We start from the raw sequence: 23,267 nt of genomic DNA on the forward strand, positions 1-23,267 counted from the left end.
TGATAAAGAACATTGTTCCCCACAGCTATCAAAATACTACCTTTTATGGTCATAGACTGTCATAAAGTACTAGTACCTTACATTCCCTTAGTGTGGGATTGGCTGTCATTTAATTAAATAGGAGGGGGGAAAAAACTGAAGTGAGGTAAGTGTTAAAGTCCATGAGTCTGAAAGTGCATTTCCAGTAGATTTATGTCCTCTGATTTGATCTGCTTCTAAGAGATGTAGTTCAGGGATTCACAGTGTATTTTCCAGTGTATTTCATTTGGGATTGAAATCAGAGAAGACTTTCCTCAGTTTGACAGCGTCGAGGTAATCCCTCTTCATTGCTTGACTTGTGTTTTAGGAATGTAATAATTTGGGGCTGTTCTATTTTGTCTGTTTGAAATTTGCCACTTGGTTAACAAAATGCCTCAAGCAGAGTGAGAAAAGGGCTAGAGAAGAGAAGATACTGGATCTGGAAAAACATTTCTTGTTCAACTTAGCAGAAAGAATTATTGACGGTCGATAATATGTGCTAAGTTACATGCTTTTCTTACTCTTTTATAAACATGTCATATGTTCTAGGTAGGAATTTCAGAGTTTAGCCTGAAGTAAATATTCCTGATAATGTAAAATTGAAGAGAACTGATTTTTCTCTTATATGTGGTGGTAACTGTTGGGCTCTGAGCTTTGGAAATCTGACTTCTCTGTACTAATGTGATGATCAATTATGTATTTCTAAAATTTACATCAATCCATTTTGAAGTAAAATGAAAACTTAGATTTAGTGATGACTTTCTGGTCCAGCTGTTTGTTGTAAACAAACTTTTTTGTTGTTTTGTTTTGTTTTGTTTTGTTTTGTTTTTTGGTATGGACATGAAGGAGGAGGAATATTCTTACTGATTACATTTTATTCCAAACCAAAGGCATTTACAGCAGGTGTGAAGGTTTGGGTGTTGCCCACCCCCTCACACACTTGAGAAAATCATCTAGACTAGACTCAGCTGGCTGGAAGTTAAGGAATGAAGCTGTATTTACAGCTTAGCACAATTTACAAGCACATATATATACACACAATATATATACAGTTATATATGAGTTAAAATTAATACAGAAACACAATACCTCACCCAGAACAATCAGATTGCCAGGAAGGCTCCTGACATAAACCCCCTTCCCCCTCCTTTTTTCCCTCCCATCAGAAATAACCAGATCAACCCATCTATATCTCATGTGATAAACCTGGAGAGATCTGAGTTGAGGTGTCAAAAAGACAGCAGGGAGGTTAGAGGAAGATGGGTTAGGTCAGATTAGAGTTGAGGCAGAGGCAATCACAGAGACCAGATTACCAGAAAGAAGGAGCAGAACTGCAGTGAGAGCTAAATGAGAAGTGTGTGTCTTCTCTATATTTTGACTAGTTGATTTTCTCAGCAGAAGAATGGGGGATATGCAGGGTACTGTTGCTTTTTTTTTCTTCTTTCTCACAGCTAAGGATTTAATTTCTTGCCATAAAATATTCCAATTAGCCTCAAACCAGCACAGTAGGTGTCTTTTGAACATAAGCAAACTTATAAATATGAAGATTTATTACTGTGCATGATGTATTGACTTTACATTGACCTTCAAGGTATGCCTTCTGTAATTAATATATTCTTCTAAAGGAAATAGAAATAGCTATGAAAAGAACAGAGCTACTAAAATGAAGACAAGCTCTTAGTGTTTTTAATTGCTTTTAAAAATATTCTATTTCATTTATTCTTCATCTTGCATTAATGACTGCTTAGCATTAGATATGATATTAGCATGTGATGTGTATACTATATATCATATGGTATTGCTGTGTGTGGGACTGAGCACTTTTCCCCCCCTGGATTGGAAAGAGCATTATCTGGGGAATGGAATGCCAGCTCTGTGAGACATTACTGCTTAGCCTTGTTTTATTTTCAGGGAAATCAGTTTTAGATGATGATTCCTACCACATTTTCTGTTCAAAAGCAAACTGTGTATTGTAAGTGTAATACAATTTCCAACATTTGGAGTAGTTTTGTTGACTTGAGGCTTGTTGCCCTGAAGTTATAAATTTGATTTAGTGTCTCAAGGAGGGTGTTTATATTCATTTCAGAAATGCATTTTTCTTGATATTCAACTTTCTTGGTGATGAACCTCCAGCCCAGCTTTCAGCAGATGAGTTCTTTGGTGCCTCAGGTGGGCTTTTGAGAGTGGTAACTAAATATTTTTGGTTTTGGTAAATGCCATCAGATTTGAACGTTTCTGCTAAGCAAGGTCTATACAGTGCACCATACTAGCAGCAAGCCACCATAAAATATGCCTTGCTTTTCGAAACAACATCTCCATCTTTTGTCTGCTAATCTCAGTGGTGAGGCCTGAGAAGCTTTTCTCTGTAATGCATTAATACTCTCTCAAAAGTAGTCTGATGGAGACCAGTTGTTAAAGTTCAAGTGGTAGATTTGTGTTTGCTTTGTTTCTGTAAGCGAACACAAATAAGCAGTTGCTTGTTATTTTACAGTATTTCTTAATTTGCTCTATATGGTCTTTATGTTTCATCTGACCTGAAAATTGCAAACAGATCATGCACTACTTCATGATAAAAGTATTTTTAAGAGGTTTATTGAAAACATTTTCTTTTCTTCTTTAGGTGCAGTAAGGTGCTTTAAATATGGGAATGAATGAGAGACTTGGATTTATTTGGTTTTCTTCTCTGAGTGGTAAAACTCCTACCTCCTCCTATTGGTTTTCTTATTTTCTGCTTGTAGTTGGCTTGTGAAATGTTCTCACAGTCTTAGCATCCATTGAAATGTAGCTAAATCCAAAAAGCATGATGCTTTTTATTATGAGTTTGCTGTTATAGTGTTAGTTCAGGAAGCACAGATTGATGACTATGCTCAATAAGGTTAACTGTGGCAAAGGCTATGGCACTTCCTGTCACTTGGTGAAGGGAGCCCACTCATTCTTTAGGAGTGGACTTTGCCCCTGGAAATGTTGTCTCATATTTACATTTTTTTAAAGAGAAGATGCTTTATTTTCACAGCATTGCAAGAAACTTCCTAGGGAGAGACACTTGGTAGGTGTTTTATATTTGTGGATTTCTGAAATCTGTTTTATTTCAGACTCCTCAGTGCAAGTAACTAATTAAAAACAATCCAGTTGTGCAGTTTGTTAGATTTTATCAACAATCACTTTCCAATTCATTATGCCTACATCAGGCTTTTTGGGGCAAGAACTATCTTTTTACCCCGAAGTCTAACAAAATCCTCTCTTAAGTCAGATGCTGTTACAGTATGAAAACAAATGATTTTTAATCAGATAGGTTGTAATCTCCCAGAGTTTCAAGATTTGTCAAAGGGTTAGAGGTTGCTTAGCTACATTTGTATCTAATTTGTACAAATTCACTGTGTTAAGTGAGTGTTTTGAATATTTGTATGTTCACACATCTAGATTTAATTTTTGTTATGTATCAGAGTGCCTTCTGCACTAGTGATAGACTTTTCTTGTCAAAACAGAAAGGAAAATAATTGATTTTAAGAGCAGGTTACTGTCAAATAAGGAATTGAAGAAATACCAGATCAAGGTATAGGCTGGATATTAGTAAGAAGTTCTTCACAGAGAGAGTGATTGGCATTGGAATGGGCTGCCCAGGGAGGTGGTGGAGTCACCATCCCTGGAGGTGTTCAAGAAAAGCCTGGATGAGGCACTTAGTGCCATGGTCTAGTTGATTGGTTAGGGCTGGGTGATAGGTTGGACTGGATGATCTTGGAGGTCTCTTCCAACCTGGTTGATTCTATGATTCTAAGGTATTTAAGTAAGATAAAATTAGAAGTGATTATTTGAAAAAAAAAAAAGCCCAAATAGCACCACAGCCTGAATTTTCTGTACATTAGGACTTGATATGAGTCTTTTCAGCTACAGAGGTTACCACAGGCATACCAAAATGGCTAAAAATGCTAAATTGGTTTCAAATAAATTATCAAGGCAGTTGAGTACTTGTACCTAAATATTTTTCCTGCACTTGCAGGAGAAAGACTGCAGATAATAAAATGATTATTTTGGCTTTTTGGATTTTCACACATTACAAGTACTGTCAGAATATCAACTTAAAATCAGCTTAAATTTTTAGTAGAGAACAGGTTTTGTTTGTATAAATGTGCTGTAACCAAAAAGACACTCGTTGAAGCGTTGCTTTGAGAAAGAGTAGTATGTCTGGGAACTAAGAACAACTTCAAATTTAGTAATAGCTTTTCTGCTAGTGCAGCAATTCTGATTTTCTCCTGTGGAGAAAATGAGTAAGTGAAAATTGCACTCAGCTTTTAAACTGCTCCATTCGAAATAGTTCTATGGAGAAGTTACTTATAGTGTAGCACTAAGATGTAAATGTTTGCAAAAGATGCTCTTAGGATCATTTGTCTCTGAATATGCTTCCAAACTAATTTGTGTGCTGAAGACCCAAACTTCATGCATATATATTGTTTTGATTTTGTTTTCTTTTGTAAGGTGATATAAATAATTTGTTGTTTTTTTTTTTCCCCTCTGTTTCCCTGTCATTCTTTTTTTGTCACTAGTTTTATTCTCTTACACTGCAGGGACCAATTGAACATGAGGAAATAAAAGCTGGATCTCATGTCCTGCCAAGTTTTCACCAAGCAAGCCTGGTAGCATTCTGCATTATCTCGGAATGTTAAAATATAATAAGTTAATAGTGCTTCTATTTGCTTGCAGAGTTGTTAAGATAGGCAGTTCATATTTTAAACTGATAAAACTGGGAAGGAAATTAAGTAGTCCTTGAATACATTTTGGTACTTCACAAATCCTGAATATATCTTTATATTTCTCTCTTTCCTTTTTGTGTGCCTTGTACATTTTTTTTTTCATGTGGGATTTGATTCTCTGACTGCTGGATATAAAGAATTTTGCTTTTATTAAGTAGCATGCTGATTAGGGCAATGGAGTTATGAAACATCCACTTATATTCATGTCTCTCTGTGCCCATCATTTATGCTTTTCATTCAAAATATTGTTAAAATGTAAATACTTAAACTTGGTTATGTTTGGAGGATTGATTATGTTTTAGAGGCATTCATGACTTTTTTTTTTTTGCTTTAAAGTGTCTCTCTTGATATAGATTTCTGATGCATGTTTCTTTTTTCATTTTGCAGTTCTTACGAGTGCAATCTGTAGAAGAAAGAGACCAGATCTTTCATAAGAAGTCTCTGTAAATATTTAGCACTAAATGTTGTAGGTCCTTTGTCTGTCAGAACGTAGAAGTGTTTCAAAAGATGTGTTGTACATTTATCTCTTGCATTATTTCTTTGTTTTTACTTGGAAGATGTCAGCAGTTCAGAAAGAATCTCAAGCAGTGGAAAGTGGATCTTGGCCTAAAGATGGGCTGTTAACACACAAGAAGCAGGTGAGCAGGTACTATTGTGAGATGGTATTAGTTTTCCCATGCTCAACGTTTTGATGCTTTAGAGCATTCAGAGGTCTGCAAGCTCTTTCCCTACCACCTGCCCTTTAAAAGAGGAGTTTCTATAAAACAGGTCTTCATACTGGTCTTGCAACTTGAGGTTAGAGGAAAAAACAAATTAAGGTTCATTCGGTCAGATGCTGGGTTAGGCTTTTATTTATGAGATGGGAAAGAAGATTACAAATGAAACAATGTATAAATAGAATCCTAAACTACATTTTACAAGTGAAAGCCTTCCTGGAAAATGGTTTTGTGCTCAATATCCTTCTGGTTCTGTGTTGTTTCACACATGACAAAAACTGTCATTAGTATATAATGATTACATTTTTAGAGTCTGTGTCTCAAGTTTGAGACAATACCACAAAAGACAAAGTATTTCCTCATATGTTGTTATTTTTTATCATTCTGATATTTTTGGGTCTATAACCAGATAATAAAGTAAACCCTGAACCAAACTCCTTCTGGAGCTTTGATTTAAATGATTACTTTGCCTTAAAGTTGTTATATCTGCTACTATAAAACAGAGTGACACTATTTATTCTGTTTACAATGGTATAATGAGAAGGACAGCCAAGACTGAGATGTTTCCTCTAAGTAATGTTACTTGCAGCAGTACCAAATAGCCTTGGCCTAAACTTAAGTTAGATGAAGTTCTATTCAAGTTGGATAAGCTATGTGGGAAGACAGTTACAGATGCTGATAAGGAGATAGAGTGACCAAAATGAAAATAGGGTGAGAGAAACATGTGTGAGCTGCTTATTGATGGCCCATATTTGCAAGTGTGTTATTCCAAGGTCTAGCTGTCACGAGGCAGAGGCTCAGTCAAAATGAGAATCCTTCTGATTGTCTAAGGGCTTTACTTCAGCTGCTTCTTTGGCTCACCCTACTGATGGTAGTTTGTCTCTGATTGTGTCTTATGAATATGCCTGGAGAAAGGGATAGAGATTCCTCTGTGATTTGTGTTAGATAGTATTGTCCTGCTCTGGCAGGGGGGTTGACTTGATCTCTTTGGATCCCTTCCAACCCTAATATCCTGTGGAGAGGCAGGCATGTGCCTAGAGTTCCAAATTAGCAAAAAATCTTTGCTGGTCTGTTTTAGGATAGGCAAGAACTGAAGATGCACAGAGCTTACTCTGAAGAGCTGAGGGACAGGGGAGGTCTGGGAGTGAATCATGGGGAGATAATAGAAACTAGAAACTGCATTCTGCAATGTGACTTCAGTGGAGATGAAGGAGAGCACTAATGGACCAGGTGATGCTGGCTTGAGCAGTTTCAGTTTCTAGGCATTCTTCCATAGCAAAAAATGTGATAGGCAAAAAATATTTCTATTAGATGGGTTAGGGTTCTATTGAAGAAAATGGATGAAAATACAATTGTTACTTTTTAAAAGTTCTGCTACATTAGGAAAAACACTTTCATTTCTTTCTCCTGGCAATATTTGTCTGTCTATAGGTGAGAAATGTTTCTGATCCTTCGGTAGCTGAAATCTAATCTGCCATCCGTACCTGGCTATAATGTCTTATATGATGTAAATGATGATGCCTGCAGGGAGCTCAAAGAGAATACTTGGCAGCATCAGTTGGTTTGTTGGTTACTGAATTTACTATGCTAAATGATGTATATGAACAATACACAGCACAATGTTACTGATGGTAATTTTTATGGTATTCCAGAAGAAGCTCTTTACAGTGAGGGTGGTGAAATACTGCCACAGGTTGCTCAGGGAGGTTGTGGATGCTGGAGGTGTTCAAGGCTAGATTGGATGAGGCCTTGAACAACCTGTTCTGGTGGGAAGTGTCCCTGCATGTAGCAGGGGTTTGGAACTAAATGATCTTTGAGATCCCTTCCAACCTAAACCATTCTAGGATAGTAAGATTATTTATTACGTTTATATAATGTTTGCTAAGAGAGCAATTTCCCAGTTATTTAAATCACTGCTACATAATCTAAATATTTCATTTAGTTGGAAAGTGCAGGCTTTCAGTTCTACACAGGGGAGGGGGGGAAATAGAGACAAAAAAATTAAGAAAAAGAGGGAGAAATGGGTTTAAGAAACCACATATCTATGTTAAGTGCTCTGACACATCTTTAGCAGAATGATGTGGAGTATGAACAATGTACTATATATTAGTATTTCTGTACACCACTTTTCATTGGCATCCTTTTATTCCATCTTGTTTTTGAAATTATGTTACTTTGAGTGGGCTGCAAGACTCATGTGAAATCTGGGTATGTTGATTGATTGGGCAGATGAACTTGTAAATTTGGTTATATATAAAGCAGATTAAAAAAAAAAAGAGGCAGATATGTGCTTTAGTTATTGTAATTTTAGGTCACGGCCACAAGTGAACGGTGTAAGTCTCTTAATTAAAAAGTTGTGTTAGTTCACTGGTATTTCTACTAAGAAAAACAAAAAAGAGAGATTCTATAAATTTAAAAGGCCCATATCATAATAAGTTTCTTGGCTCATATTCTCTGATTTTAAACTTCCACTTAGTGTAGTCTCTGTATTTCACTAGCAAAAGCGTGTTGAAGTTCCCCTCATGATCTGTTTCCCAAGAAAGGTGAGATCCCAGGGGTTTGGCTAAAGATTTTAAAACAGTTGCTGTAATTTTAGTTGTGGAGGTTTTCATTTGCCATATAGGTGTCTTAAGACATCAACAAATGTTGAGTATCTTCTGTTAGTCCAGATATCATTTACATTACCTTTCTTCCCCCAACTATTTGAAGTTCTGTCTTTTATGTTATGATTATTTGTTTTCCTGAATACTCTTGGTTGTGTTGTGTGTGCAAAGTTTTAACTGGAGTTCAGAAGTATCTTTTTTACTGATGGTGCTGATAGTCTGTTTTGGGAAGATAATTCTTTGCAGGAAAGAGAACTGTGGAATGGTTAATGTTGGAAGTGACCTCTGGAGAGATCATAGAATCAACCAGATTGGAAGAGACCTCCAAGATCATCCAGTGCAACATAACACCCAGCCCTGTCCAGTCAACTAGACCATGGCACTAAGTGCCTCATCCAGTCTTATTCTGAACACCTCCAGGGATGGTGCCTCCACCACCTCCCTGGGCAGCCCATTCCAACGCCAATCACTCTCTCTACGAAGAACTTCCTCCTAACATCCAGCCTATACCTACCCCGGCACAACTTGAGACTGTGTCCCCTTGTTCTGTTGCTGGTTGCCTGGCAGAAGAGGCCACCCCCCACCTGGCTACAATGTCCCTTCAGGGAGTTGTAGACAGCAATGAGGTCACCCCTGAGCCTCCTCTTCTCCAGGCTAAACAACCCCAGCTCCTTCAGCCTCTCCTCATAGGGTTTGTGTTCCTGGTCCCTCACCAGCTTTATCGCACTTCTCTGTACACATTCCAGTATCTCAACATCTCTCTTGAATTGAGGGGCCCAGAACTGGACACAGCACTCAAGGTGTGGCCTGACCAGTGCTGAGTGCAGGGGCAGAATAACCTCCCTCATCCTGCTGGCCGCACTGTTCCTGATCCAGGCCAAGATGCCATTGGCTATCCTGGCCACCTGGGCACACTGCCGGCTCATGTTCAGCCTACTATTTACCAGTACCCCCAGATCTCTTTCTGCCTGGCTGCTCTCCAGCCACTCTGTCCACAGCCTGTAGCACTGTTTGGGCTTGTTGTGGCCAAAGTGCAGAACCCTGCACTTGGCCCTGTTAAATCTCATCCCATTGACCTCTGCCCACCCATCCATTGGTATGCAAAAAGAAGCGTAAGTGTACAGATTCTGAAGGTGCATTTTATGACACAGATGCAGACACTTTGGCAGCAATGATGACTTCTGTAGTTCCTTTTACTTGCTATTTGCTCTTCCTCCTGGATTACACTGAGCTGTTGCCAACAATTTCAGTGGGGAGACTACAAAGGGAGTCAGAGATCTAGCTTGATTTCTGTCTTCCCTCCACACTTCTTAAAAAATCTGTGGTTTTGTTTTATTTTAACATGATCTATTTCACAGCATGAAAAAAGGAAACCAATTTTTTGGCACAGCTAAGCAGGTGGTGCTCTAATAAATAGGAATGAGCAGCTGTGGGTGGGAACAGTAGGAATTCCTTGCATCCGTGTTCCTGCTGAAGATCCTGTATTTAATAAATATAACACTGAAGAAACTTTTTTTCTACAAATGTCATGCTTTAAACTATATCTATCTGCTTGAATTTGCTTAAAAATAAAATGCACATTTTAGATGTGTTCATGCTTTTCTAAGTGTAATGGTTCTGAATAGTAATATTAATGTTTTGCTGCTCTTTTGGCTATCCTCTTTAATATAACGAAATGCAGTCATCTTACACACTTTTCAGAAATTCAGTTTAAGCAGAGCAGGTTGGAAATTCTCTGTGCAGAGAATTCCCTTTCTTGCTTATTCTGTATCCTGAATAGCTGTGCATGCTGCAGTGATCTGCATAGTGACAGCAGTCCTAAAGTAATCTAGTTCAATCAAATGGTATTTGCTGATGCTCAGAGTTGCTTGTGCGCCTTTGCTCCTTGTCCTGCTCCAGAGAGAGTGTAAAAATATCCATATGACCTATCTGTTTGTAACATTGTGTTTATCTTCTAAACACTTTAGGCTCTGTCCTTGGATGTGCTACAGGTGGAAGAAAAAAAGCAATATTAAAAATTAAACCACATGAAACTCAGAAAGATACACATGAGGAACACCACTTGCGACAGTCTTTGCCTCTGGCATGCTTCAGCTGTCAAGTAATTTATTTAATTATTGTAAGAAAAATACTGAAAATGTATTATTAGTCCATATAATGATACTTGTGGAGACAAAATAATGTCACTCCCCCCAAATTTGCTCTGAACACTATCTGTTCCTGACCTAAATTACCAGGTTTTGTATCTCCAGTTTTAATATATTTATCTCCTTGAAATCGTTCTGGTTTATGATTTTTAAAATCCAGAGGGCCTGTTCACTTCTTCTGCATGTAGATGAAACTTCACTTGGCTGCAGCACAAACTGAAGCTGCTTTTGTGGGGGTTGAATTTGTCCATACAATTCCAAGCATAATCTAATCAAAATAATTAAAAACAAACAATGGAAAATACCACAAATTTAATATAAGCAACGCCAGCTGTAAGTCATCATCTTTAAATAGAGAAGATGTATTAAAAATTCATTAACTTGAATTTGTATTACAGTCAGTGCTTGTCTGAAATTCAGGAGATTTTTACATGGAGAGCTGTAATTTAAGGACAACTGCTTAATACCTTGCTCTTGTCGTAGGTTGTGTCTGTCATTATGTAGCAGAAGCACAGATTACAAGCGTAGTACAGACCATGTCCTAATTTAACTGATCCTGTCCATCCCATGTCAAGTGAGACTCTTTAGTTTTATGGTCTTACAAGATCTGCTAATAAGATCTTTATAGATAGCTTTGTTTAGATGTGCTATAGGTTGCTTCTTCACTTCTCTCTCTACTGAGAAAAGGGGGGGGGGGGAAGGAGGTGCTTTAATTATTAGCTTTTGTTGTTCTTTGGGTCCTGAGAGGTCTATTGGATAGAGAAGAGAGGCTTTTTATGGCAGGCCTAAAGTTTGTAAATGGATAATACTTCCAATTAAGTAGCTAAAGAATAGTCATGGGAAAAGAATGCTCAAGTTTATGAAACAGTCAAATTGGCATTTAAGTGACCCTTTGCATGCCATTGCTTATCTGCATTGCTTAAAGATCATTTGGTTAGCAAGATTATATATTAAAACAAATAGTGTCAACAGACAATGAGTGTTTTACCTTCAATAAATACTTACTGTCAGATTATCAATGGTGCAGAAACTGCATGATTTTCTAAAAACCCTGTATCTTGTGCATTAAATGAAGGTAATGTAGGCCACACACAGAGTATTGTTTTTTCATGTCCCCCTTTCTTCAAGAGAATGATAAATAGTCTGTTTTAGGAGAGCGTGTGCTGTAAAAAATTCACCTTTACCTGCAGCATGCCCCAAATATTTCAGTTTACACTGATAAAGCAGTCAGCTCATTCAGTGAGATGATCAAACTTCTGTACAAGAAGAGCAGTAGTGACAACACAAAATAACACTCAGATTTAAAGAAAAATTAAATGTCAAAACTGAGAGGAAATGTTCCTAGAGAATCCTGAAATTATTTTGTAAGTTCAGAGTTAAACTTTGCCTTTTTTCTTTTAGTTCTGTGGTAACTGCATTGCAGAGAAAGTGAACTGCGTTAGACCATCCCAAAGTAAACTCCTCTAAATGCTTGTGAACGTTACATATGCTGCTGAGTCAAAAAAAAAGTGTGAAATATTTCTTTAGAACTTAATATGATCTACTTATTAAAGCAGTGATTTCGGATTTCACATGAGAAAACAGTTATTTATTTTTCATATATGTTGTAAATGTGTTGTTAGTTTAGAAAAAGAGCAATTATTTATCCTTTGTGTTAAATGAAGTTGCTATAAAAATGCCTTAAATCCCAACCAATCTCATGTATTGTGTGATTGGCTTGCTTTAAAAACTGGATATCTCCCTTTTGTTTAACTTTCCCATTTTATTTCATAACCTTGACCCTGTTCTCATTCAGGCAAACCCTGCTGATTTCAGTAGAGACTTTGGATTGTAAGATCTGGTGAAACTGTGTTATTGAAGCAGAAATTAACTGGGTTCTTTTCTATGCATTAAAGTAATATGGTTGGGAATAAATATGCTTTGAGGAGTTTTTGCTGACATATGAATACCTATTAACACTCTTTCCTATTGGTTTGTCATGTGCCTATAAACTTAGACTCAAAACTATACTAATGTAGCAGGGATATGTCTGGTGTACACAGTGTGATAAGTTCTTGGTTGTGGGTCAAATTTCTGTCATGACACTGATTTTTATCTATGATTTTATGTGGGATTTTTATATTTTCACTTTTGCTGGCATGATTTATCAGAAAATGTAAGCAAATAGAAAATGTTGTTATGGTAACTTGAATATGTATTATGGGATGAATCAATATTGTGTTTTTCCTTCTTTCATTTCATATTTCTGGCTGGTTTTCCCCTTTAGAGTGTCCCTTTGTAACATAAGGTTTAGTTCACAGTAATACAAAAACGCCAAGCTGCTGAAAATATCTCAGGAGAACCTCAGAAAAAGAGTTAAAGTTGAAAACTGTGGAGTGGACTTTCAGCAATTTTAATTTGGATTTTTGTCTTAAAATTTGAAATATCTTTTTATAAGGCTTAGTTCACAGTAATACAAAAACCCAAGTTGCTGAAAATGTCTCAGGAAAACCTCAGGAAAAAAGAGTTAAAGCTGAAAACTGGAGTGGACTTTCAGCAATTTTAATTTGGATTTTTGTCTTGAAATTTGAAGCATCTCTTTATAACCTAAGTCTTAATTCACAGTAATACAAAACCTCCAAGTTGCTGAAAATATCTCAGGAGAACCTCAGAAAAAAAAAAAAAAGAGTTAAAGCTGAAAACTGTGGTGTGGACTTTCAGCCATTTAACTTGGATTTTTGTCTTGAAATTTGAAGTATCTCTTTATAACATCGGTTTTAATTCACAGGAATACAAAACCCCAAGTTGCTGAAAATATCTCAGGAGAACCTCAGAAAAAAAGAGTTAAAGCTGAAAACTGGATTGGACTTTCAGCCATTTTAATTTGGATTTTTGTCTTGAAATTTGAAGTATCCCTTTATAACCTAAGTCTTAATTCGCAGTAATACAAAACCCCAAGTTGCTGAAAAAGTCTCAGGAAAACCTCAGGAAAAAAGAGTTAAAGCTGAAAACTGTGGAGTGGACTTTCAGCCATTTTAATTTGGATTTTTGTCTTAAAATTTGAAGTATCCCTTTATAACCTAAGTCTTAATTCGCAGTAATACAAAACCCCAAGTTGCTGAAAAAGTCTCAGGAAAACCTCAGGAAAAAAGAGTTAAAGCTGAAAACTGTGGAGTGGACTTTCAGCCATTTTAACTTGGATTTTTGTCTTAAAATTTGAAGTATCCCTTTATAACCTAAGTCTTAATTCACAGTAATACAAAACCCCAAGTTGCTGAAAATATCTCAGGAGAACCTCAGAAAAAAAGAGTTAAAACTGAAAACTGTGGAGTGGACTTTCAGCCATTTAACTTGGATTTTTGTCTTGAAATTTGAAGGCACCTTTGAGCTTTGATTGAAAGCAGCATATATTTGGGGAGCCACTTCTGTGATTTATTTTTTTTTTACACCTCAGACAGTTCCCATACAGTGCTCTGCACATTGTAGCTGCTTGTTAGACATTTATTAACTTTGTAGAGTTCATACAGTAGCCGGAGACCGTTTTTAGAATTTGATCCGTGGCCTGTGGAAGTCAATAGGACTTTCATCAACTTGGGTACAGCTTAGAGGGGAGAGTTAAATGGTAGAATTTTTCAGTCATTAACTTTTCAAAGATGGTCAAAGACCTGATGTTTCCTCTAAAATCAACAGCTGAATTGAAAAGCTAGGAAGAAGTTCAGGTGATAGCAGGTCATAAAACTAGTTTGAAATTTTAAGGGCATTTTCAAGGTGCTCTGTCATGGGAGAGAATTGGCAGCTGAATGTATGTGTAACATTTTAACATTTATTCAGCTGTAAATCTGCATTATTAGGTTTAACTTTTCAGTGCAGCCAGTGAAAGCTTGGACAGGAAATTGTGACTGCTTCACCTGAAAATTATTACCAACATTTTAGTTTTTTATCTGTTTTTCTAAATAGTGTTATCTCTACTTTCAGTAGAAATTATCAGGTGCTTTGTGCCAAGTATTTTTGTTAGCAATTTATATCCTATGGCCTGATGTATGTCACGATGTAGGATTTGATGAACTATGTACTTTGAAATCTAGAGAATGGATATTTAAGTTCTTGGTTTCTTTGTTTCCCTTTGTAGAGGTCAATGTTTTGAGGCATTCATCGTCTATGTACTGTTTTTCTAGTTTTATATTGCCTTCTTATTTACAACTGGTTTCTAGACTTCACCATTAGAAGAGGTCAGAGTATCTTTTTTACAGCAGAACACGTGGATAATAAGGAGCAAGAACCAATGTATCCCAAATAGATATCACAGTATCATCAGGGTTGGAAGAGACCTCACAGATCATCAAGTCCAACCCTTTACCACAGAGCTCAAGGCTAGACCATGGCACCAACTTGCTTGAAAGAGCAAGTTGAAAGGATGATTTAATTTGGTAAATTAAAATATTATTAGTGGAGAAAAAACTTTCATGAAGTTTGTGATATTTAGTAGCTTCAAATAGGTGTCAAAGAAAAGGATTTTTGAAAGTGCCTTATTTCACAGATATGTTTTAAAATGCTTAGGAAAAATGCTCTACAAGGCTTGCATCTTGCTTAGAATGTAAAATGTGTTGTTTGCTCTTAAATATAAACACATTTTTGTAGGCATATAAGTTATATGTCACATTGTAGGTTATAAACATGAATTTTTATACTCTAGTCCACTCACTTGAGAGGTCCTACTGAATTAACAAGAAATATTGAGCAAATAGAGTGGGCTTTCCATGAATGTAAAATTCTGTAATAGTAAAAGGTTTAAGTGCAGACCCACTGGCTCTTTATCTCAGAGACAATCTTACCACAATCCTGATTCTACAAGCACTTACGCTTTGCTCCTAACTTTGAGTGTAGTTCTGTTGAGCTCAACACATGCTCAATTTTAAGAACAGAACAGAGTTCTGACCTAGATAAAGTCTCAGTCAAAACTATTCCTCATGTATGTAAAAGGAGGCCATGTGATGATTGCAGCATCCTGCATCTGCAGTGAATGAGTAACTGAATTAAAACAAAATGTGGAATAGTTAGTTTTTGTGAGGTTGATGCAGCATGTCAAAAGAGATCTGGCAGAAAATTTGTTCTATAAGAAGCAGCAAGGAAATGTAAATGGATTTTGTAATAAATCTACTCTTTTTGATCATGTTGTTGTATTACCAACTTTGGTGGCAGTGAAGTCCTAGACCTTTGGGGTTCTTTTACTGTTTCTTTTAGTGTGTTTTGCACCAAAATGATATGCATATGAATGAATATGAAGCATATTATTTTCTTCTACTTATTACTTTGGTTACATTATTACTTCTTTTCCTGTGCCTTTCTAGTTGATATAGTAACAGCAACAAAATTGGAGGCTTAACACTCTCCAGTTTTTCCTGGTGTGTGTGTGCTTTTTTTTTTCAGACTGGTAGTTTGCTGCTTGCAGTTTTTGTATCCAGCTCCAGAAATACAAAAATATTGCTCATGAAGTCTGTAATGATCTAAAGAATGGTGGAGTGGTTAGTAAGGATAAGGGTGGGTTAGTTTTACAGGGCAATTTGTGTAGCTTGTTAACTTGGGCTCACTTGAAAAACATGCATTTTAGTGCAGCCAAATGCAAGGTCATAAGGATAAGAATAGGGAATTAGGGTCATCCTTTGTAGGAGGGGAGATTGTATCCTGAAAAGCAGTAATTCTGAGGGGAGCTTTACAGTCTTGAGAGATAAGCAACAGAAAATGGCTGTGTAATACTCCTTAAATTTTAAATTAAATATGCTTACCTTAAAGGAGGTGAGACATTAGCAATAATACATGAAAAAAAAAGAAGTTTTGGGAATAAAAAATGCTATCCAGAGCTTTTCTGTGCCAGGTTGGTGCTCTAGCAACTGAAATAGTCATGTCACCACTTGTTCTTTCTCGGCTGCATGACTTTTGCATTCTTTTCTGCTCAACAGCACAACTTCCTCTACCAAGATTGGTCAAATGATCTAATGATGAGTGAGGTTTGAATCCTCAGGTAAGAAAAAAATTCTCGTTTCCTGGCTCTGTGCTTCAATAATGAATTACCGTAAAGAAGTGGCAATTGCTGCTGTGTTTTTTCCCCCTTTCCTAGAAGAAAAAAACTCACCTTGCCCTTCCTGGAAAGAATGAATGCATCCATCCACTCTTTGAAGAGGGCTGCATGTTCTGGATTTGAAATGAAGGGAAACTTCTGCCTGGACCCCCAGAAACATCTGAGTTCCAGAGTCAGCAGTTTAGTCTAGACAAAATGGAAATAGTTAGAAGATTTCTGTGTATAGCAATGAAAGTAGCAGCTTCTGAAGTTACTTACAGCCTCTAAGCCAAAGCTGGATTTCTTTCTGAGGTATATCCTGAGTTTCACCCAGAAAATTTGAACTTGATTTGGGAATACTGATGAAATATCTGTATTATATAGGTCAGAGTTGGGAATCATGATGCTTCCCACTGACTTTGAAATTTTTAGTCCTTAAATCCTGTTATGTAGTCCATATTACCCTAACCATCAAGGATGGCATTACTTTGGAGTATATGATTAGTCTCTAATGTTTCCCTTTAGGTTTTGTGAGCTTCCACTTCTGTCAGGAATTTGGGCTGCATATGATGAATATCATTCATGGCCATAATTGGACTGCTTGCTTTTGATTTGGCAGCATGTCCTGTCTTTTGGGCAGATACAGAGAATAGAAAGACTCAATGAGAATAAGGGCACCGATTAGCACTGTAAGCAGGGTTTTCAGCATACTGATAACCCAGCCATTAGCTGTTCTGCATGTCATGGTGAAATGGTAGTTAAGGAAATTCTGAGAGTATAAACCAATGTCTGTAGTAAGCTTTTCTCAGGTGTGAGAGGAAGCATCAGGTTGGGCAAATGGATGTTCAAAAAGGAAAAAACCCTCAAACTTTAGAAGTCAGTGATGGAGTCAAAAGCCATAGAATTGTTATCACTTTGGTGATGCAAAGATGGCAAGAAGGAAAGGCTGTGAAGAGTTTGATGGCAAAACATCATCTTGTATTTGAATGAGCTTCTCTTGCTTTTACTTCAATGAATGGAATAATGTTCAAAACAAGCAACTATCATCTTTTTAGCAGTCTTTTGAATTAATATAAACAACGTGATGCCATTCTAGGCTAAAGAAATTAATGTTGTGGCAAGTGAAACGTAAAATTAGAGAGTAGACATCAGCTTGTTGAGGGATTAGAAAAGGACTTTAGAATGGTATCTGTGTTCTGAGTCTGTGAATGAGATGCTGGCTGTCATGATGGAGAGATGGGTGGAGGTTCATGAGGTCCTTACCTTTCAGTCTTGTTGAACTGTCACTGTTAGCTTGACATCCTTCAGAGGAAGATCATCTGATACCGTTGTTAGTGCAGAACAGAGTGATGAATCATGCTCTGATTTGTTACCACAGAGAGGGAACTTTGTCATGGTCTTTGGCTAGAACATTACTAGAAATAGAATACAGGAAGAAGAGAGAGGACAGAACCTCTTAAAATACTTAGGAAACTGAATGAGTTAGATGAGAGTAGTTCCAGGAGAGATGAATTGCAGAAGCTATGGGTCGATGGGATTTGAAGAAGAGAATGGTTTAATTTTCAAGAACTAGCCCTCAGCTTGAGGAAATGAAGGGTGAGTTTGATCTTTAAGAATCAGTAGAAATTTTGGGGAAGAAATTTTTACATAGGGAGCTACGTTCCCCGGTGGTGAAGAGTTTTAAAGTCTAAAGATGCCGAAATTCCTTTTCGGATTCATTTAACCCTCACAATGTAGAACGCGAAAGTCTTTGGAGCACTGCCATCTAGTGGCACCATTTACCATCCTCGGGGTTCAAAACTGGCTGCCTTCTGTGAGACTTGAAAGTCAAAGGTGTCATTTACCTAACACTAAATTGAGTCCCTTTAATCGGTTCAAATTTCATTGCTGATCGATTGCCCGAACTCATGACATTAGCTAAATACAAACGACCAGCAAGACGAGGGAGAAGATTCTTCTTCACTGCTCTCATGAGAGCCCACCTGAAGTAATGCGTCCTCAGCAAAAGAAGGGCATCAAACTGCTGGAGTGGGTCCAGAGGATGGCCACATCAGGATGGATGATCAGGGGTCTCGAGCACCTGCCCTATGGGGACAGACTGTGGAGACTTGGGGCTGATCAGTCTAGAGCAAAGACTGCTCCAGGGAGAACTTAGAGCTGCCTCCCAGTACCTGAAGGGGGCCTACGAGAAAGCAGGAAAGGTACTTTTTACAAGGGCTTCTATTGATAGGATGAGAGGGGATGGATTGAAGCTTGAGGAGGGTAGATCTAGCACAGACATTAGGAAGAAATTCTTTACAGTGAGGGTGCTGAGACACTGGAAGAGGTTGCCCAGGAAGGTTGTGGACATCCCTGCCCTGGAGGTGTTCCTAGTGGGATGTGTAGGGGGATTGGAACTAGATGATTTTTCAGGTCCCTTCCAACCCAAACCATTCTATGAACCTATGTGAAAGCAAATATAACTTCAAATTCAAATGACTTTGTCAACTGTTTAAATAGCAATGGATCTTTATTTTTTTTTACTCATTCTGAGTTCTTCTGTGAAAGAATCTTGTATCAGTTTAAAGAAGCCTGCAGAAGTAGGATTTTATGGTGGATCAGATCAAGAAAGCAATAATTTTTCTTGCTTTAAAGTCTTGTCTTCTCTCTGAAAAATATCTTCAGGCTTAAAAACAGATACAACTTTTCAATCATGTCTGCAAAAACCTCTTATGGAGCAGAGTGTTTCAACTTATCAAGATGTAAACTTCCCAAGGTCAACTGCAAGTCTTTCTTGGGACTGACTGCGTTAAGTTAATTTCATTAGACAGCAAAGATGCTTTATGTTTGCTCTCCTGTTTAATCTTGACATACTCTGCAGGCATTGGTTATCTGAGAGTTAAAACCACTGCTTTTCTAGCCATGAAGACAAGTATAAGCTAACTGTACTTTTTTGAAGGTTATATATGGATAATCAAACCTGTTCCTGACAGATATACTACAAAAAATTCATCAGGATTTGTAGCTTCATGTTAGGTTTGTTGTGATTCTTCTATTCAGGAACGCCTGCATCTCCCTGAGACATTCTGATATACATTTTTTTGCCAGCAGAGGGAAACAGTGTATTATTAGATCAGCAGTATTATTACCTGGAGCTTCTATCTGTGTTGCATCTCTTTCCAAGAAGTGAGAAGTCTGAATGCAGTTTTGCATTATGTCACAGTTGATTACTTATTGTAGGCTCCTTGAATTGAAAACCACTTGTGACAAAAATGCTCTCAGAAAGGGACATCTCTTTTTACCTTGTTCACTTAAAACACTTTTAACTGCCATATGTTAAGGAATCTTTTGGTTGTTTCATGTGTTTTTGTATATGGTATATTTTCACTTGACATTCCTTTTATGCAGACCCCTACCTTGAAGCGTCAGGACTACCTGTGGTGGGTTGAGTCTGGCTGGATGTCAGCTGCCTATCAAAGTCACTCTATCAGTCCCTCTCCTTGGCTGGATAGGAAGGAAAAAAAAATAACAAAAGCTTATGGGTTGAGATGAGGACAGGGAGGGACCATTTGTCAGCTACTGTCACAGGCAAAACAGATTCAATTTTTGGGAAAAAGAATCTGTTTAATTACCAGTCATATTACAGGAGGATAATAAGAAATAAACCCAAGTCTTAAAAGCAGTCCAATCCACCCCTCTTTCCAGGCTCAACTTTGCACCTGATGTTCTTTGTCTACTCTCTGCTAACTGCACGGGGAGACAGGCAACAGAGGTTGAATGGGATTCATCTCATGTTGTCTCTGCTGCTGCTTCTTCTTCAGATGGAGGACACTTCATGCTCTTCCCTTGCTCTCCAGCCCTCCCACAGGGGATAGTCCTCCATGAAGTCCAATGTAGTTCCTTCCCATGGTCTACAGTTCTTCCATGAAGTGCTGCAGCATGGGTGCCTTCCATGAGGTGCAGTCTTTCAGACACAGATGGCTTCAATGTGAATTCTCCCCAGGGTCACAAGTCCTCCCAGCAAACCTGCTCCACTGTAGTCTTCTCTCTATCCATGGGTGTAGTGGTTTTGGAGTTCCCCACTGTGTCCCCCTCCCCACCCTAGACTAACCAGACTAACTCAGACAGCTGAAAGTTAAGGAATGCAGTTAAAGATAATACAGAAAACCAAAACCCCTCCCAGCAGCCAGACTGTCCAAGAGGGGCTTCCAACCAACCCCCCTCCTTTATCTCAGAATCTCCCTTATGTGCAGGGTGAGCTGGAAAGGTCACCGAGAGGTGTTAGAAGCAGAATGATTAGTTGGGAATATGCAGGTTCAGGCAGAAGAGTTAATACAGCAACAGCCAGGCACAGACTGACTTTATCTTTGCTTATGTCCTTGGGGTTTTTTTTTGTGGCTCAGCAGAACAAACAGGTAATATAGACATTGCTATATTTTTCTTTTCACAGCCAATAATCTAATTTCTCTCATTAAAATACTCCAGCTAGCCTCAAACCAGCACTAATGGGTCCACATGTACTGTCAGGAGCCTGTTCCAGTGTGGAGTCCTCCACAGGCTGCAGTTGGATATCTGAATGTCTGCTCCAATGTGTGCTAGTTTGAAGCAGGCTAGAATGTTTTGGTGAGAAGAACTAGATTACAGGCTGTGGAAAGAAAACCATGCTGATGTCTACTTTGCTCACAGGCTTGCTGAGAAGTATAGGAACAAGAAATAAGAACATTAGATAACCACTCTCACTCGGCATCACTCTCACTGGGGCTGCTGGCTGAGCTGCATCTCTCTAACCTCACCCTCCATTTTGGGCTAATCCACTTTGGAGGTTCAGCCAGAGGTTAGGAAGCATTCTTCCTTGGGACTGGGGTAAGGTTGAGAGGGGTAGGGGGAAGGTGCAGGGGTGGTTGAGAGCCCCTCCTGGGGACTCAGGTTTCTGGGAGGGGAGCTGTGCTTCTATATTACCTTTTACCTTGTATATTTCTGTCTATAACTGCATATGCTGTAAATATCTGCTTGTATATTGTGCCAGCTGTAAATATAAGCTTCATTCATATTTCCAGAGCGGGCTGAGTCTAGTCTGGGTGATTTCTAAAGTGTGGGGGAGCAGGGAACACCCAAACCTCCATGGGCTGCAAGAGGACAGCTTGCCTTACTATCATGTTCAGCATGAGCTGCATGAGAATCTCTGTTCTTGTGCCTGGAATGCCTCCTCCACCCCTTCACTGATCTAAGTGTTTGCATAGTTATTTCTCTCATTTGTTCTCACTCCTCTCTCTGGCTGCAGTGTGTTGTAGGTACCCCCCATACACACTCCCTCCTCCCTTCTCAAATATATAATCACACTGCTACCGCTGCTGATGGACTTGGTATTGGCCGATGGCAGGTCCATCTTAGAGCCAGCTGGTGTTGGCTCTTTTGGACATGGGCGAAACTTGTAGCAGCTTCTCAAAGAAGTCACTCCTGCAGCCTTCCAGCTTTTGGCAGAAAAAATACTACCCGACACAGACTAAGGCCAGTAGATGTCAGTGTTGGCATATGCCAATGTGGTGAGAGGAGTCAGCTGTTCCATGCAATGTGCGCTTTTGTCTACATGTGTATGGATACTTGAATATACGAAACTCTCTGGTTGGGAGTGTTTTTTTTTGGTTCTTTTATGTATAGATGACATATTTCACCATTTAGTGCACTCCAGTCTTGTAATTACTAGTACTTCATTGTTGTACAATTAAACTACAAAAAGAGGAGGGCAAAAAAGGTAACTTCTACTCTCTTCTAAATAAAAATAGTAATTATGATTTGCTATAAATACTGTACAACATGATGTTTAGGTTACAAATGTTTGTTAGTAGTTGCTGCTAAAAATCTCTGAAACAGCTTCACTATCTTGGTAGAAGTAATAGATGCTTCAGATAAAAAAATTTCCTTTAAAAGGACCAGGAGCAAATGAGATAGAGGTAATATTTTTTTAAATGCCTCTACTTCCATAGATGTATATATGCATGTGCCCCCCCAGCTTTAGAAATCACCCAGACTAGGCTCAGTCGGCTCTGGGAATATGAATGAAGCTTATATTTACAGCTAGCACAATACACAAGCAGATATTTACAGTATATACAGTTATAGACAGAAATAGACAAGGTAAAAGGTAATACAGAAACACAACTCCCCTCTCAGAAACCTGAGTCCCCAGGAGGGGCTCTCAACCACCCCTGCACCTTCCCCCTGCCCCTCTCAACCTTACCCCAGTCCCAAGGAAGAATGGAGTTTCGGCCAAGAGGTTAAGAAGCAAAGGTGAGTGGAGGGTGTGTTAGAGAGATGTAGCTCAGTCAGCAGCCCAAGCCAGGGTGAGAGAAAAAAATGGTGAGAGTATTATCTAATGTTTTCATTTCTTGTTCAGCAAGACTTCTGAGGGAAGCAGACATCACCACTGTTTTCTTCTCACAGCCTATGATCTAGTTCTTCTCGCCAAAACATTCTAGCCAGCTCCAAACTAGCACACCAGTGCAGAGCCCCAAAGATGCTGAAGGGAGTGAAACATCTGCGATATGAGGAAAGGCTGAGGGGGATGGGTCTCCTTAGCTTGGAGAAGAGGAGACTCAGAGGTGACCTCATCAGTTTTTTTATGTATGTGGAGAGTGAGTGTAAGGAGGATGGAGCCAGGCTCTGCCCGGTGATAGTCAATGACAGGACATAGGGCAATGGGTGCAAGCTGGAAAACAGGAGGCTCCACGTGAATGTAAGGGAAAACTTTCCCAGTGTGAGGGTGACACAACACTGGAACAGGCTGCCCAGAGAGGTTGTGGAATCTCCTTCTCTGGAGATATCAACCCCCACCCGGTTCCTGTGTGATCTGCTCTAGGGGATCCTGCCCTGGCATTGGGGCTGGACTAGATGATCATTTGATGTCCCTTCCAAACCCAAACGTTCTGTGTGGCTCTGTGATGAGCTTCTTTGCCACGTAAAAATGCTCAGTTTCTGGAACTTGAAATGATAAATACATGGGAAACTGGGATGCATAACTACAC

General features: G+C 38.5%; 1 long non-coding RNA gene across 5 annotated transcripts; it reads left to right on the plus strand.

Annotated features, from left to right (window-relative positions):
• Positions 1–1,470: 1,470 nt before the first annotated feature.
• LOC135178309 (uncharacterized) lies at positions 1,471–16,615 on the plus strand. 5 transcript variants are annotated; one of them, XR_010303469.1, is made up of 6 exons: positions 1,471–1,609; positions 2,105–2,187; positions 4,581–4,649; positions 5,154–5,404; positions 16,169–16,230; positions 16,327–16,615. It is a non-coding gene; the product is annotated as an uncharacterized LOC135178309 (long non-coding RNA). The 5 variants fall into 5 exon arrangements; XR_010303468.1 differs by lacking the exons at positions 16,169–16,230; positions 16,327–16,615 and adding an exon at positions 10,053–10,870; XR_010303470.1 differs by lacking the exons at positions 16,169–16,230; positions 16,327–16,615 and having other exon boundaries at positions 4,581–4,689; positions 5,154–5,906.
• Positions 16,616–23,267: the final 6,652 nt, after the last annotated feature.

This window comes from Pogoniulus pusillus, chromosome 1 (genome assembly GCF_015220805.1).
Source record: "Pogoniulus pusillus isolate bPogPus1 chromosome 1, bPogPus1.pri, whole genome shotgun sequence".
In the NCBI taxonomy this organism is placed as follows: Eukaryota; Metazoa; Chordata; class Aves; order Piciformes; family Lybiidae; genus Pogoniulus; species Pogoniulus pusillus.